Genomic DNA, 14,695 nt, shown 5'->3' with positions numbered 1-14,695 from the left:
GAGAGAGACCTTGCTTTTACAGCTCGACAATTTTGCCACGTTCAAACTCTGTCAACTTTTTAGCCTTTGCCATGTTTTTACCCAATGTAATACGGGAGATGTTGACAATGCTGATGCTTGAACACAAATGACTAAATTTCATTACGGGTTTATCGATTAACGCTTCGTTTCAGTATGGTCTTAAACTTTTGATCAGCTGGTATTTAGGCTAATTTCATAGTCTTCACATTTTCCCTATTAAATGCTGAAAAGTTTTTTTTTAGTTTTATTTTCCCTTTTCTTATTTTCATCTTTCGAAGCTCTACTCAAATAAGTGGTTGAGTATAACAACGCAAAATGTTTCTTTTTTCTTTATGTTCATTGGTCTTAAGATTTTGGCCAGCAGCGTATTAATCCTTTATGGTAAGCAGAAATATTACAATATTCAAAATAGGTAAAGCGCTAGGGATAGACAAAGTTTTCTCCACGTTTAGGCCAGGTGGTTAGGATGCTCGACTCGCAATCTGAGAGTCGCGGATTCGAATCCCTGTTACACCAAACATGCTTGCCCTTTCAGCCGTGAGGGCGTTATAATATTTCAGTCAATCCTACTATTTTCTGGTAAAAGAGTAGCCCAAGAGTTAGCTGTGGGTGGTAATGACTAGCTACCTTCCCTCTAGTCTTACACTGTTAAATTAGGGACGGCTAGCACAGATAGCCTTCGTGAAGCTTTGCGCGAAAGTAACAAAAAACGATTCTCCAGGGTTTTAAAGGAAGTCAAACATCACATAGACGAGACTGTCTCTCCTTTATAGTAGATTAACAGGGAGTGCCCAATGCCTGAAAACTGACGACCTGATTATATAATTCCTATTTTCAAGGGAGTGATAAGAGTTGTCCTGCAAATTATAGTTCTGTCAGGTTCTCTTTTGTTATAGACAGAATTATAGGAAATATAGTAATAGAAGCTTTACAAAAGCATTTGGTACAATCTGATATGAAAAAAACCAACAACACGAATTAAGCAACAGGAAGTATATCATATCAAATATATTATATTTTCTTCTGGAGTATCAGTGTGATGGAAAAGATATGCAATCAGTGTAGTTACGTTCTCCTCCTCAAAATTGCATTTGTAAGGGTTGGGGAATAGTACTTCATTGGATTGTAGAGTGGATGAATTTTTTTTAATAAGGTGACGGACTTATGGAATGAGTTGCCTCTTGTGGTAAAGGCCATCAATTTATAAGAGTTGAACAGAAGAATCAATAATTTTCGGTTACAAAAGTAAAGGATGAGTTCAATTTTTTTTACTTTTATTAAAAATGGGTATCTTGAATAACCTTGAATGACCAAATGACCCTTTCGTGACCGTATGTGATATTCTTATTATTAGATCACCAATAATAAGAGTCGAAAAATATTCTTAAAACTGCGTCACTATTAAATAATATTAATATTAAATTAAATAATACATAACTTAGCATATGAAACTTAATGACAGGTGACAATAAACAGTTTTACTATACGGATGATAACAAGGATGTTAGCTACGTGACTTAATACATTTGTCTTTCATTTCTACAGTACCTAAATTAATATTCAGTCTGTACGAACTGCATTTTGCCCTTGAGATCTCTATAAAGGTTATACTAACGGTCACAAAGTCTTCTGAATAATTTTGAACTGCCCTCACACTGGTATTAATGCAGAAACTGACATATCCTTATATTAACTTGTGCACTGCGGCCTACATAATATTTCTGGTCTGTTAGCTGTTGCACTCAGAAACACGTGTACATAAGTATTCTGTGCCACTTTTTAACGAAATTATATACAACATTATTATTTCTTCCATATCAATTTGACTTTCATAAATATATTGCAAGAAATGACAATTTGGCAAGTGTCCCAGCGTAACAGGAAATATCAAGAACTGAGGATTCTTCCAGTAAAAAGAATGGGTGTATGTCGCAAAGCATTTTAAAAGTTATTGTTAATAACTAGTCTCAAGGTTTCTACGTTTTATACTTAATAATCATGGTTTAAATATCCTGAACTGTTGCATCAATTGATTTTCTAAATACCAAGGTAATTTTCATAACTTTTATTGTTGTTTAACAAAGAATATACGATTACTACATAAAACAACAACCGACTTCTCTACAAAATTTACTAAAGTAACATTAAGGAACGATAAAGTATTTCATAAAATTACTTTTCTGTGTTTGAATGAAAATATTTTGCAAGAAATTTAGAAACTATTAATTTCTTTTTCATTTAAATGAGGTATCTTCGTGTGTTCGTCTAACAAGTTTTTACATCAGAGGCGTTATATTTATTCCCCTTCTTGAACGACCAAATCAATAATATATTGCCAGTGATTTCTCGATTAGCATCAAAACAAGGTTATGCTAACATGGTATAACCACAGTGACTTCTCCATCAGTGCGAGAACAAGGTTATGTTAATATAGTATCATCAAAGTGAATTATCATCATTAATAAACAATGTCTTCTGGCATTAATGCGGCTTAATTTGTTTGTTTTAGAGCAGTGGTGCACAAAGTCCGGCCTGCGACGAGTCGCCAAATGGCCCGCGGTGTCCAACAGGAAAGTCAAACATAGAGAGTTCATGCACTTAGAGTTCGCGCCTGGGAGAAGATTAAGCTATATAGAAGAATATGCATTAGATTAGATACTGGATGGTTCCATATTTGTATGGAGCAATAAAAAATAATAATAAGCAAATCTCGTTAATGCATAGGCATTTAATCATTAGTGAAATGACGTAATATAATTAGGAAATCTCACGCGTTCCAATTATTCTTCGAGATTTACTTACGAGCCCTATTTTGATATTATTACGTAACAAAAATGGCAGCTGATCATAAAAGAAAAGTTGACGACGAAAACCGGCAGTTTCATGACGATTGGACTGCGCAATACTGTTTTGTTCAACAACAGAAGAACGTGATTTGTCTGCTGTGTCATTCGACAGTAGTAGTGGCGAAGGTACCCAATATAAAGCGTCATAATGAGTCGAAGCATAAAGATTTCCACAACGTTATCGGTGATGGACGAACAGCTCGAATTAAATCTCTGCAGCGGTCGCTGAATCACCAGCAGAACGTTTTCTCAAAGGAGTCAGCAGATTTAGGTGCAGCATGTGAGGTCAGTTACGATATTTCGTTGATGATAGTGAAATCTGGCTGACCGTTCACTGATGGTGATTTTGTCAAGCAATGTATGATTACTGCATCGGAAAAGTTGTGTCCGGAAGCAGTTTGCAAGCTACAGACGGTGGCTATGACAGTTCAATGAAGAATTTCACACCTCTCAGCAGACGTGACAAGGCAGCTTACAAATAAAGCAACCAACTTTGTCTACTTCTCTTTGGCAGCAGACGAGTCGACTGACATCAGCAACAGCACAGCTACTAGTTTTTGTTCGTGGTGTGTCGTCATCGTTTGATATCACAGAGGAACTAATCGGCATGGGTTCCATGAAGGGTCAGACAACTGGGTCTGCTCTATTCGAGGAGACAGCACGCTGTGTAGTAGTGTTTCATTGTATTTCACGAAATTGGTAAGTGTGACAACTGATGGAGTACCAGTCATGACCGCAGAAAGTAGCGGGCTGGTTAGCACTGTTGATAACACATCGAGGAAAGCAGAACAGACAGTTGGTGAAGTTGCACTGTATTATTCACCAACAGAACCTGTGCAGTAAAGAACTTGATTTTCAGGCACTGATGGCATTAGTGATGAAACCATTACTTTCATCAAATCACGACGGCTCAATCACCGTCAGTTTCGAAGTCTTCTTAAAGAAATTGATTCAGACTATGGTGACTTTGTGTATCACTGTGAAGCACGCTGGCTGAGTCGCGGGAAGATGCTCAGAAGATTCTGGGAGTTGATTGATGAGGTGATAGAATTCCTCAGAAGCAAGAACAAAGACACAGAAGTGATTTCCATGACTGATCCAGCATGGCAAGCTGATTTGACCTTTCTGGTCGACATGACACAATACTCGAATGATGTGAATTTGAAGTTGCAAGGCAAAAATCAGCTTGTCTGTCAGCTTGCAAATCACGTCTCAGCTTTCAGGACAAAGTTGCAGTTGTCCCGACAGCAAGCAGCATCAGGCAACTACGTGCACTTTTTTACTTTTCAGTCACAGCTACAGAAGAATCAGGACATTGACACACAAGTTTATGTTGGGAAGCTAGATACCTTGATTCAATCCTTCAAGTCACGGTTTCATGACTTTGACCAATGCAGATTGTTGATGAAACATTTTGCTGATCCGTTCAGTGTGTCAGTGGATGACTTGTCAGCCGAATATCAGCTCGAACTTACTGATCTTTAGGCATCTGATGAACTGCTTGCTATTTACCGAGAAAACAGTTTGGTTGACTTCTACAAAATGTTGCCTGATACATTTGCTAATCTGAAAAAGAATGCACTTGTCCACACCAGCATGTTTGGCAGCACGTACTACTGTGAACAGGCTTTCTCGCATATGAAGCTGAACAAAAACAACACTCGCAGTCAGCTGACTGATGATCATCTGAAAGCAGTCTTGCATCTTTCAATGTTAAACATCAAGCCTGCCCCCCGCTAGTACAGCAGTATGTCTCCGGATTTACAACGCTAAAATCAGGGTTCGATTCCCCTCGGTGGGCTGAGCAGATAGCCCTTTGTGGCTTTGCTATACGAAAAACACAAACACAACATCAAGCCGGACATTTCTAAGCTCGTAGATGACATGCAGCACCATCTATCGCACTGACATTGTGACAGTTGACGTATCATAACGTTTCTTAGAATAATGTGCAAACTCTTTGATGTAATCGTTATTTGTGTGGTCTTAAATGTGATGTCCATCTTGTGTAAAACAACTGTGGGACGATTTTAATCTTCACTTTTTTGTGGCCCCCAACGGTTACGAAAAGTCTGTTTGTGGCCCCTGACTCAAAAGGTTTGTGCACAACTGTTTTAGAGCAACACTTATTGGGCTAACTGTAGTGTCCATCACAGATAGCAGAACCTTGTACTTAGCATTGTAAGTCTGTAAATTTATCACCATCCCACCGGAAGACGTGTGGCTCAATAACTCTAGAGTATATTGAAACCCAAATCGCTTGTTCAGACTTATTCAAAGAATGGTTCGGTAATCCTGAAATATAGCAAAACCAAAACTAATGTTTTGGTCTTATTTAAAGGATGATTTCAATTCAAATAATGCTCTGAAAATTGTTTCGACGGTAAGAAGTCGACATAAAAAGGTTACAAATTTGTTTTATCAGATGAATCTTCCTGTTTAATATATGATAAAAGGATAAAAAATCAAGTATGTTAACTTCATAAAACATTAAGGTTAATTTAATATGTACAGATCTCCTCGAATCTGGGTTTTCTGCTGGATGCATAGTAACTAATTTTTGCACCACTTATAAGCATTAAAACAAATAAAACTATTGTACTTAAAAATAAAATTTGAAAAATGTAATATAACGATATAGCGTTTAAACGTAATTTAAGACTGAAGTTTTCAAACAAACAAATATTTATAAAAGAGATGAAATAAAAGACATTTTACAAGGTACTTTTAATGTTACAAGTGACATATTAAACTTCTTTGATTGGTCTTCCGAAACATTCCTTGGATTTAGATTATTTTTCTTTTGTTTCTAATTTACATAATGAATTTAAGTATTCTATATAACATATATATATATCAAACCATCCCACAAGTAATGTCCGAAAATTTCACATAGAAAGTGCATCACCATTTCTCTCTTTGTAGAAGGCTTTAATGACTAAAATATATAGCAGAACATGTATAAAAATGTTCAAACAAGTAAAAGAAACTAATTCAATTCCACTTTTTCAGATAATTGATCAAATACACCTTTATGAAGATGGATGTGTCCAAGGAGCACATTAGGCATATAATGCTTTACGAGTTTAAAAAAAAGCAAATAGTGCAGCAGAAACTACACGAAACATTTATGGTGTTTATGGTGCGGAATCTCTCAATGAAAGAAAATGTCGAAGGTGGTTTCAGAAGTTCAGATCAGTTGACTACAAATTAAGTGATGCGCCATGTTCAGGTCGTCCTGTTGAGTTTAATGATGACTTGATGCTTGCTGCATTTGATGAAGATTGTACTGTAACAGTTGAAGAAACCAGCACAAAAGCTTTATTCAGCTAATTCAACAGTTCACAGTCATCTGCAACAACTTGCAACTTGGAAAGGTGTCAAAACTTGAAAAATTGGTCCCACGTGATTTGACAGAAGCCAATCTTAGAGCAAGAGTGGACATTTGCACTTCTCTGCACTCTCGTGAACGTAACTCACCATTTTTAGACAGGTCAGTGACTGGAGATGAAAAATAGATATATTATAAAAATGTTAAGCGCCACAAACAATGTCTCAGTGGAAGTAAACTGACTAAAGCACAGCCCAAAATGGACCGCCACCCTAGGAAAGTTTTATTAAGCGTTTAGTGGGATATTGTTGGTGTGATCAACTGTCAGTTGATGCCACTCCATGTAACGATTACATCAGATTTCTACTGTCAACAGTTAGAGCGCTTGAATGTTGTACTGAAAGAAAATAGCCTGCTTTGACGAATCGTAAAGGTGTTGTGTTACACTAGGATAATGCACGGCTCCATACAGTTGGAATCACATCTGCAGAGACTGAAGAGCTAGACTGGGAAAAATCCAAATATCCTCTTTTTTCTCCAGACCTTGCCCCAACTGATTATCATCTATTCCAAAGTTTGCAGAACTATCTTGATGGAAAAGAGCTCGGAACACATGAAGATGTCCAAACTACCCTCTCTACATTATTTTCCTCCAAATCCTTAGAATTTTATAGACGTGGCATTCAGAAGCTTGTGAATCGTTAGCAAGAAGTAATTAATAATCATGAAATATACATTATTGATTAAATAACATTAAAAGCGTTTGAAATCCTTTCTATTTTTCTGAAGCTAAAATCGGACATTACTTGAAGGATGAACTGATAATTACAATGAAAATACAAAAAATAAATATGGATCTAAGAAAAGAAAAATTAGCGATGTTCATAAAGGTAAATGTTTTAAATCATACCTCATAGATAAATTTCAAATCAAGAGAAAATTGGTGGAATAGGTGTGAATACAAAAACCACGAACCTTGTTACAGATTTGCGTTGTATAGACCCTTTATTAATAGAATCATTTTCACAATGCCATATAAACTGGTTCGAAAACATGCACAAGTCCAATGAACTTCATAAAATAAGATATAATCTACAATATAATCTATAAAAATCGTATGAGAGACATAGGTCACGTTTGGAACAAATCACACCAGCTATTTGCTAACCACTAGCGAATTTGTCCAGATGTTCTCGGACCCGAAAACAAATAAAACACAAGGATTATTTATGTCATTTTACGATGTGAAATCTGTAAAGTAAGCGTATTTTATACCATATCATGCGAAGAAAATGAAATTGCAGTTTCGACTTTTCTAGATGTCTCTAATTAACTAATTTCCGAGTTCACTGTTGTATACAAATAGAGTGGGCAATATGTTGAATACTATGAAAAAAAGGTCATTTTCGAAACGGAAGAAGTCCCGAATGAAACTTTGTTGAATGGACGGCAAATGCCTATTGTGGAGACACAAGTGTAGAGGACGATGTTTCGAAAGTCTTTCGTCTTCAGGTCTATCAAAAAATACGGAAGAATTCCTATAATATTGAAAATTTTTAAGGAGGGAAAAACAATAAAACAAAATAAGAAGATTCAGTGTGGTTTGTACCTACAGTCATTATCTATTTTATTATGTATAAAAATAAATGTAATATCCTTGTAATAATTGTTTTATAACAGAAAGCATCCAAGTAATTTCCTTTTAAATCAAGACAAGCCTACACAAACAACTGATTCTGTAACCGTTGTTCATGCTGGTAGTCTGAATTATGTTACCAATAGAATGCTTCAATACAAACAGAAGTGGAGACAACAGTTTTTGCTAAAGCGACAGAGATTTCTTGTTGGTCTGGAAATCGTATCACAAACACAGGTCACGTCTGGAACAAATTATACCTCCTATTTGCTAATCATCAGCGAATTTATCCAGATGTTCTCAGACTCGAAAATGAAAAAAGAGAAGGATTACTTAATTCATTTTAAGATGTGAAATCTGCAAAAGGATACTCACAGTTAGTTACTATTCACACAACACCACCTAGAAACTCGAGAAATAAAAACGAAGCAACAATACATGATTTTGTCATACCGGACATTCACAAATGGACGAAGCATTTTCTATGACGAAAATTTCTACGATGAGTCAGAAAACATTTTCAAAGAGCAAAAACAGGAGATGGAGCAATGCTCTGTCAACAAATGTTTGCAGCAGGTAAAGAATGAGAATTAGCAATAACAAAGTTGACACTTTTGCAGACGTTTTTGATAGTGGATGGAATCAGAGAAGCTAAGAACATCAATGTGTTGCAAAATATCGCAAGGTTATTATTTCTGGAAAAAGGACTAAATAACGCTTATTTAGCAGCATCAGAAACAAATGTTGCAGTATCTGTGCAAATAACGATAAAAGGAACATAAAGAATGATCGCTTGTGCAATAAAAACTTGTATGAGCTTTCAACGACAATGGAAGCAGATATAATAGTGAAGAAATGTATGGGGTTCAATTGCTTAGATTAATTTGAGATTGTGATTCTAATGACCATAAAAAAGTTATTGAAAAGGTAAAGTATAAAGTTCAGTAATTAGAAAGTGCCAATCATGTTATGTGTTGCTACACATCAATGTTTCATAATATTCCTGCCGAAGATGCCCGTATCTTTTCAGCTCTTAGAATAAAGCGACTATTTGCCACAAGAGAAACAATAACATATCAGGCTTCTCTGCCGGATTCATGTTACAGACATTTACAAGATGTCAGAAATGGTCTTTATTACGTGCTTCGCGAAAAAAACAGTAAGTGCAGAGACCAATACTGTAAGAAAGACGGACTAACTTTTGACAGTAATATTATTTCATCCATGTCCAGAGTTGTTTTGCTTAAACTAATAAATACCTTTGATCGTCTAGCCTAGAAATCGCCTCAAACTGTTGAAAACAAAACAATGTAGCTGAAACGTACATGTATTTAATAGAAGTATGTTAGTAACAAACAGTTTCATCGTTCAAAGAGAAACTCTTACATAAAAGGATTTCAAGTTTGTCTTACAACTAGAACCGAACTAGCAACAAGTAGTTTGGAATTACTTCAAGTTCAAAATTGCAAATATTGTTTAAATATATATCTAATCCGCCACTAAAAGTAGAAAAAAAATTCAGGGGATGGTTTTTGGCTGTAAAAGGAAAAAAATACTTCGAAGTGATTCAAAAATAAAAAAACTTTAGCGTCCAGTTCATTTTATAATATGGATTACGGGAAATATACTAATTGGCTGAATAAAGCACCATATGTAATTTCCGAATCAGAAGAAAAGAACATAAACAGTTGCAAGTATCCACAGGATAATATACCAAAAGAAAGCACTGGTAAACATAAATTCTCATTTGGCAACAAAAGATGAAAGCACCCAATTTTGGTTCCATGGGTAACAACATCTAGTTGTAGATAGCTACAACTTCTTGTCATAAGAAAGTGGATTTTTTTTTACAGTACCGATATCAATTCGTAATTTATGAAACGTGAGGAAAGCCGGCAAATTCTAGCTATAGTAAACTACGGAAAACAAAAAATAAAGTTTCTGTAGAAAAGTGTTGGTTATTTGTAGACTTGGAATACGGAGTTTTTGGAGCTACTCCTGTTTGTTTGTTTGTTTTGAATTTCGCGGAAAGCCACACGAGGGCTATTTGCGCTGAGCTAGTCCTGATAGACTTGTCAGACAAGAGAGGATTATATACATCAAGTGTCCCAAAATTAAATTGCATTTGACTCCTGAGAAAGCACCGGTTAAAATCAATGGTTTCTTTTACTCTCTTGCGAACGACTGCCTTATATGAAGGCTCATCATGACAACTACTACCAAGTGCAAGATCTAAATATTACAGGAAAAAAAGTACGGAGACTTTATTGTATGGACAGATCATAATAAATTTTGGCGAAAATACATTCTAAATAAAAGACATTTTAAATGGAATGTCTATTACCAGAGATAGTAGATTCTCGTACATAAATGAGTATGACAATCAGAGATCCAACTATGATATGCGAGGTAGTAAAGAAAGTGAAAAAATAATATACATAAGGTACACTTTGAAATAAACATACTATCTTTATATCTAAAAATGACAGAAAATAAAAGAACTCACCACAAGAGAAACACTACAATTCTTCTTTTTATTCTTTTGTCGGACGTTCGCCAATTGTCAGAAACTTACTTTTTGGGTAGAAATAAAGTAAGTATATATATAGGTTGTGTTGTTTTTGGTCTTAGAATTCTTCTACAGCAGGTGTCTGTAACTTGTTGGTAATAAATTCAACAATAAATGAACAACACGCACTCTACTTGTTTTCAAAATAACGTATACACTGCTGGCCAAATTCTTAAGGCGGGTACAAATCCCCCTCATACCAAACATGCTCGCCCTTTCAGTCGTGAGAGCGTTATAAAGTTACGGTCAATCGCACTATTCGTTGGTAAAAGAGTATCCTATAAGTTGGCGGTGTGTGGTGATGACTAGCTGCCTTCCCCCTAGTTTTACATCATAAATACGTACTCTTACAAAATATTTGACTGTTACTTTGTTTTTGTGTAATTAGTATTCACATTTACGTAAATCTTTCTATCATCAGAAAAATCGTAAAATAATCTAATGGTATTGCGTGGAAATTCAAGTATATACAAGATATTTTATTTTGTAAAATGACTGACAAAACAAATACTTAATAAATTAGTTTGCATAACCAATGATAGCTTATATTTATTTATTATAAAGACTAGGGTGGGAATACCATTATTTCTCATGTTAACTGTATATGTGTTATTGAAGTCTAGTCTTAACAATGCAGTGCAGGTTTGTTAATGGATTAAATTTTGCTGGCATACTACAACTTGTTTTGCTTGTACTGCATACCCTAAGGCGATTTAACACTTTCGCATGGTCATGAGACAGTAGGAATCATTCAATGGTCAGCAATGAGCCTAAACTCTTAAATTTGAACAAACAATATTTTATCATATACGTCGTCATTCTAAACAATCTCATATGCCATTAAACATAAGTTACAATAGTACCAGACACTTATTGTACGTGACATATATTTTGAAACTTAAATATACACCTAGACGGTGTTTGGAATGAAAGTTTTATGTATTTAAAAGATAAGATTTAAATTATTCGTATGTAATTAAAGAAACACCATACACATTAATAGTTTCATCATTTAAAATGATAAGATTCAAGAATTACAAGAAAAAATATGTTATAGTTACCAATGATAAAGCTAACTGTAATTTTGGTTTCATTTGGGAAAATGTTTTACGCAATAATTAAGAAAAAATAATTCAACAGTACAAAAACATTTAAACTTATTAACCAACCTAAAGATATAGTAATTAATAATTTCATTACTGCATATAGAAACTGTATTCTAAATCAATTTTTTTGTATATTTACCTTTTCAATATGTTATTCCAAAACACTCCATAAATCTCTGATTAGGTTTATTTCTAATTCAGAAAAAAGCAACTATTAAACCAGCCATTATATTAAAGAAATTTTTACTTTTCTTGATAAAATTTAAGTGTTAATAATAAGCAACTTACGTTCTGGATGATAAAAAAATAACTCATTTTAGTATATCTAAGTAACTTGAACAAGTAAAGAATATTTGCACATTTGACTTTACTGCACTATAAACCACAATTCAAATAAAAAGTTAATGTCTGTTTTGAACTCAATAATACAAAAATTCTGTTATCCATTCATAGTACTAAAAGAAAGAAAATTTAGCTCCAAACACATGAAACATATGTTAAGTTTCTGCATTTACAATAATTGTACTTTTTCAATAACCAGGTATTTAAACAACTAATGAGTTCCAATGGAAGCTATTCTACTTGTATTGTAAATTTATATCTTTATTTTTATGATAATAGATTTACTGAAAATTACATAAATCCAAATATTTTTGCTTTAACTTAGTGATATACAGATAATTCAATTAGTGTAAATAATCCTGAGATAAATAATGCTATTAACACTACTTATCGGTAGAATTAGAAATTTAAAATAATTCAATATCTATTGTAGAGGCATATTATTTACATCTAGAAATTAAAATAATTGATAATTATATAAATCTAAATATTTTTGACAAAAGTAAATATTTTTCTTTTCCAATATATGGTTTTACTCTCTGTTAATAGTAATGTATCATACGCTTACGTCATCAGCATTATAACTTCACAGTTATTCAGATTTTCTAAAATTTTTAATAAATTACAATATTTTATTATGAATGTTGAAATACTGATGCAAAAATTGATACTTACTGTATTTATTAAAGAAACTTTTAGTTTTTCAATATACTGTGATAAATACAAGAATGTATTAAATAAATATGAAGAAGTAAAAATTAAGGAAATTTTACAGAAAGTTACTCAAATATTTTTAGTTGTTAATAAGGTCATTTAAACAACTTGGCAGCAGTTTTATGCGAATGAAACCTTATCGCATATAAAGCTTGTTCAGAGTTCGAAAATTTGTAGTTGTAGTGGCTGGTATTCTCTATACTAGTATTTGTTTATGGTGCTACTGATTAATCTTACCAGTTTAATGGAGACTGGAATTTCAAGCTCAGGAGGCAAGTTTATTTTACTTATTCCAACTGGTAGTTTTTGTTGTTTTCTTTTAATTTCGCGCAAAGCTACTCAAGGGCTATCTACGCTAGCCGTCCCTAATTTAGCAGTGTAAGACTAAAGAGAAGGCAGCTAGTTATCACCACCTACCGCCATCTCTTGAGCTACTCTTTTACCAACGAATAGTGGGATTGACCGTACATTATAACGCCCCCACGACTGAAATGGCGATTGTGTTTAGTGCAACGAGGATTCGAACCCGTGACCCTCAGATTACGATTCAAACGCCTTAACCCACCTGACCATGCCGGACCGCCCTACTGGTGGCACCTTATTTTTAATATTATTTATTCTTGAGCATTTCTTCATGCGAGACTGGTGAACGGATGTTAAGAGTGATAGACGGTGTACTTCTGCAGTCACTTCCAAAACTTAGGGTACATTTTATAGCTCACAATCTAGCCTACACCCGGGGGATGATTTTGATTTGTGCAGTGTATTTGGTTTTTCTTTGGACTTGTTTTTGTTCATTAGAATGAGTGTAAACAGGGTGTCCGAAAATTTGTTTGTTTGTTTTTTTTGAATTTCGCACAAAGCTACTCGAGGGCTATCTGTGCTAGCCGTCCCTAATTTAGCAGTGTAAGACTAGAGGGAAGGCAGCTAGTCTTCACCACCCACCGCCAACTCTTGGGCTACTCTTTTACCAACGAATAGTGGGATTGACCGTCACATTATACGCCCCCACGGCTGGGAGGGCAAGCATGTTTAGCGCGACGCGGGCGTGAACCCGTGACCCTCGGATTGTGAGTCGCACGCATTACGCGCTTGGCCATGCCAGGCCCCTGTGTCCGAAAATAAATATACTAAAAATTGAATATAAAGACAGGTAGTAGGTAAATTTGAGCTTTAATAACTAATGGACTTCTAAATGTATTCCATTATTCACTACAATTAATCTAATTTTTCGTTCAACTTCTGAGAAAACATAGCAGTATGGATGGATATGATCCGAAGAATGCGATGTTTTAGATCTTCAAGGTTGTTTTTTTTAATGGTTATTACGGTAGTCTTTTGTTTTCTAAAAGTCCCAGAGATGAAAATTGGGTAAACAAGCGGACTATTTGGTAGGTCCTCTCCCCTACCAATCCAAAGCTCTGGAAAAGTTTGGTTTAAAAACACTTTAACAATCGAGTAAAGTGGAATGGTGCTCTATCCCGTTGAAAGATAGTTCTATGAAACAAGTCGGGAGTTACACGGCATAAAAATCTCTTGTAGTTGATACGATTTTCCAGTAATACAAACAAACAAGAACAAAACAAACTAACAAGTCTACTACTTGTATTTGTATTCATTTTTTGTTACGTCAAATAACAAGTTATTCAACTTTAATTTTGGTATGATCATTTTCTAACACTTGTGTATTATTATTTGAAAATTACCAATGGATCATCAGCAATATATCTTATACGTAATCACTATAATTACAACTGAATGACACAGAAATGCAAGACTTACTTTTAATTACAATTTCTTTTCGCCTTTCCTTACATAAAAGAGAAGTATTATAATGTTCAGTTTAGGTAAATGCATATCTAGGCTTCGTAAGTTTCTCTCGTTACAAATTATAAACTATGTTACCGAAATTATTATGAAATATATTTTACAAGCTTGTTTACACTGAATGTAGTCACCTAAATGTTGGGGAACCTTTACGATTTGTACGACCGAAAAACTAGATATTCCATATATAAATCCATTCTATTTTTCCTACTTTCAACCTGATACCTAAAATATCTTTCAGTTTACTCTTTCTTAAAGTTCTTAATTATGCAGCTTCTACCACCTCTCTTGGCAAAATATTCC

General features: G+C 34.4%; 1 protein-coding gene across 10 annotated transcripts in view; it reads right to left on the bottom strand.

The window, feature by feature from the left end:
• The window catches only part of LOC143233843 (uncharacterized), a 109,169-nt gene that overhangs the window by 34,302 nt on the left and 60,172 nt on the right, over nt 1-14,695 (bottom strand). The gene's annotated exons all lie outside the window — the stretch shown is intronic.

Source organism: Tachypleus tridentatus, chromosome 12, assembly GCF_004210375.1.
Source record: "Tachypleus tridentatus isolate NWPU-2018 chromosome 12, ASM421037v1, whole genome shotgun sequence".
In the NCBI taxonomy this organism is placed as follows: Eukaryota; Metazoa; Arthropoda; class Merostomata; order Xiphosura; family Limulidae; genus Tachypleus; species Tachypleus tridentatus.
Note: the sequence above shows the minus strand (reverse complement) of the source record. Positions and strands in the feature narration are given on the sequence as shown.